Source organism: Austrofundulus limnaeus, unplaced genomic scaffold (genome assembly GCF_001266775.1).
Source record: "Austrofundulus limnaeus strain Quisiro unplaced genomic scaffold, Austrofundulus_limnaeus-1.0 Scaffold487, whole genome shotgun sequence".
Classification (NCBI taxonomy): Eukaryota; Metazoa; Chordata; class Actinopteri; order Cyprinodontiformes; family Rivulidae; genus Austrofundulus; species Austrofundulus limnaeus.
In genome coordinates, this window is record NW_013952889.1 from 25,942 (window position 1) to 29,553 (window position 3,612).

Consider the following 3,612-nt stretch of genomic DNA (forward strand, 5'->3'; position numbering starts at 1 on the left):
AGGCTGGTCTCATAATCACATCATGAACAAATGTTTTTCTGGGTAAATTTCTGTTGTTTGTTCATCTGATAATAAAAAGAAGAAAAAGAAACAATGAATTTTTCTATCATGACTCAATCACTGTGATAATATCTTGATTTAATCACTGCACAAGTAACCACATCAATCTGTGTTGTTTAATCATTTTAGCAGCAGAAATGTGATGTCAGTGAAGCGGGTGACAACCCACAGCCAATCAGACGTTTGTAAAGTCAGGACAAGAGATAACATTTTTTTTAGTGTAGAGAGTTTTGAAAACAGCAGCAAGAGAGAATGGGTCGGGAGTTTTAAGCTCCARTTTTCCCCCTTTGGGGACATTTATTTTCTTTTATTTTGTTTTCTTTATGTTCATTTGTACTTTTGACGGAGTTGTTGGGAGGACGCAGGCTTGTGCAGGATTCGAGATTGATGCTCATTCATAAAGTCAGAACTCAGTCCGGGCTGCAGAACGTGTCAACAGCTGCAGCGTGTGTTGAAAGAGGTTCGCCAACCCTACCGAAGCACCAGATTATCTAAACGGGACTTTGTTTATGCCAGTCTATGGTGAACGGTCAAACCAGAGGTAAGACAAGGCTTTTGACTGAAACTCGTTACAAAGTACCCCCAGAGGTCTGAAGACTGCTCCGGGTAAGCAACGCTGAACTCCACGGCAGCTTGGTGTGTGCTCTCTATTATGAATTAAATCAGTTTAGAATCAACGCAGGCCGTGTTCTTCCCTCCCCATAACTTGGTCCTTTATAGTTAATCTAGATAATGATTCTTTAGTTGTGCTTTAGGAAAGCTCATTTATTCTGCTAGGGTAGAAATAGGTTAGAATAAGTGATTCAGTAACAGATGATATGAGAGGTATTTGTCAGGTGATGAGTTCACGGTTTTATTAAAGTCAGAGATTATGATAATAATTGTGTTTCTGTCTGCCCAAATAACCTGTCTGTATTGTTATCTCTGAATCCACAATATAGGGCATATTGTGAAATCTATGCTTTGTCTCCGCGTCTTTTACTCATGTTTACAGTTTAAGCGCTCCGTCCTTCAGTACATGAGATTGAGTCAAAATATTAGATTAATTTCCTGTTAGAATAACAGGTGGTGCCCCTTTATTATGTTATTAAATTATAAGAAAACTTATAATTTAGCAACTTTTCATTARTTAAAATCCTCCTACAATGTTGGTTATTTTATTTTTAAATTTCTTATATCTATTTTCTGATTCAGGAGTTCTATGTTTTATAAACTCCTTAAAAAGCTGAGTTTTGTTTTTTACGTACATGCATTTTGTAATCTCTTTGTCATCCACTCCTCATTATTATGACTTCTTTTCCTTTTATATTCCTTAACCTGACAGTTTTGGTCAGATAATAATTTAAATATTCTTAAAAATTCTTCATGTGCTACAGCMACTTCATCTGTTCTATAAATTATTCCCCAATGTCATCAGTTGAAATTTTAGTGCCTTCAACGAGTCATCCGTCCAAACCTGTCTGTATTGTAATTCAATAATTTGATCTACTTTTTTATAGTTGCAATCATAAACTATGAATACTGGTAAATGATCATTTATGTCATTCATTAATATTCCACAAGTTAAACTATTCTCTAAAACATTTGTGAATATGTTATCAAGTAAAGTTGCACTGTATGATGTAATGAGGGTGGGCCTGGTGATTTTAGGATACAGCTCTATACAGCCTATACATGATATTGATAAAATCTTCTGTCATTCTATGTTTGTTTGGATTTAAAAGATCAACACTGAAGTCCCCACAAATAAATACATGCTTTTGATTAACTTTAATAAATGTGTCCTCCATCCAGTTATTGAATACTTCTATATTAGATCCTGGTGCTCTATACATGCAACTCATGAGAACATTCTTCTATTTTCCATAAATTTAGTCACACACTCAAAAACATTATCCATAACTGTTGACATTGAGTCTATCATCTTGTAATTGATATTCTTATCCACAAAAAAAGCCACACCACCTCCGTTTTTGTTTTTTCTGTTTTTATGTATAATTTCATAGCCATCAATTTCAAAGTCTGTGCCCTTTTCATTGTTTAGCCATGTTTCTGATATTGCAATTGTATTGAAAGTCTGTGAAAGTAGTTGGAGGTACTGTTTGATGCTGGAGATATTAGCATACAAGCTTCTGCTACTGAAGTGGATTATTGACAGCTTATGTTTAGTTTTTACGTTGCCATTAAACTGATCATCAGTGTAATATTGACAGTTATCACTGATACCCGCAAAAAAAATTATTCTCCGGATCAATGTCATACTCAATATCCTGCTGATGATGATCGTTGCACTGAAATGTAGTCAATTCGAAATCCTCAAAATCAGCAGTCTGTGCCAGATTTCTAGGACGTGTGTCAGCTGCGCTTGTCATAGAAATGTTTGTGTATCTGGGTAACAAAAAGTCCTTCCTGAATCAATTTGCATACCTGGTTATCCATTATATATCTCGAACATGTTGAGATTATTATTGCTGTAAAAAATATGTGTATTCTGCATTTAATATGTTCAAGTATGGTTATCTCTTTGTTCGAAATAAATTTGATTGATTGATTGATTGAGTCATTCATTCATTCATTCATTCATTCATTCATTCATTCATTCATTCATTGAAAACTAATTAGCTTGGGATAATTTCTAGATTTCAAAGTGTTAATAGTTATTTCATTCTCCATTTCATAAACTCTGTATGTTTAATTCTATTTTTACTCTTATTTTTACAGGTGGGCAGTAAAGGAGTTGGTATATTATCAAGATCAAAGGCAGCAGAAACTTCCTTTTCGTGGGATCAGAGGACGACCTCAACTGGGACAGCAAGGCCTACATGGATGAGATGGTGGAGAGACTGAAGACTCGGGAAGAGCAACTTTGATTGAGAGTGTGAGTTACCCTGGAGCTGGACACCACATAGATTCCCCCCATGCCCCGTGTTTCCCCTCACGGTTTCATCCAGTTGTACGCGTGCCATTTCTGTTGGGGGAGGGGAAGGGGTGAGCCTCTAGTTCACGCTGCTGCTGAAGTCCACCTGTGGAAGAAGATCCAGGAGTTCTTCAAAACATTTAATCTGTGACTTTCAGAATAAATCCGAGTTATAAGTTATAAAAAGGTCAAAATAAGCACTCTGACAGTTAGTACCTGACACTGTTACTACATTCTGCTGTAATAGTCCTTAGAATAAATCCAAGCTACAACTGGAAACAAGATTATTTGTAAAAGTAAAAAAAATAAAATTCAAAGGATGATCAGATTCTATTGATTTGTTTAGTAGCTTTAACAACAAATGTTCTAATAGGCATAAAATAAATTAGAGGTGGGCCTAATGTTTATCTAAAGTTTTTTGTTCTGAGATAAAGTCAAAATCATGAGGACAGTTTACATAATGGATGATTTACTATAGCAGGAAATACAGATACTTAAACATAAAACATTTCTTTGATGTTAATCTTAATCAGTAACATTTGAAAATGTGTTTTAGTAAATATATTTGACTGTTTTGAATTAATATATTTGTAACATTTATGCAAAAATACTTTCTTATTAAATAATAACTTCTG

The 3,612-nt window shown here is 34.7% G+C and overlaps 1 protein-coding gene across 1 annotated transcript in view; it reads left to right on the plus strand.

The window, feature by feature from the left end:
* Window positions 1-307: 307 nt before the first annotated feature.
* Window positions 308-3,612, plus strand: part of ift52 (intraflagellar transport 52 homolog (Chlamydomonas)) — a 21,970-nt gene continuing 18,665 nt past the window's right edge. Inside the window, exons 1-2 of the mRNA XM_014025595.1 lie at window positions 308-601; window positions 2,782-2,938. The gene's annotated coding sequence lies outside the window, so the exon portion shown is untranslated. The remainder of the gene's footprint in view (window positions 602-2,781; window positions 2,939-3,612) is intronic.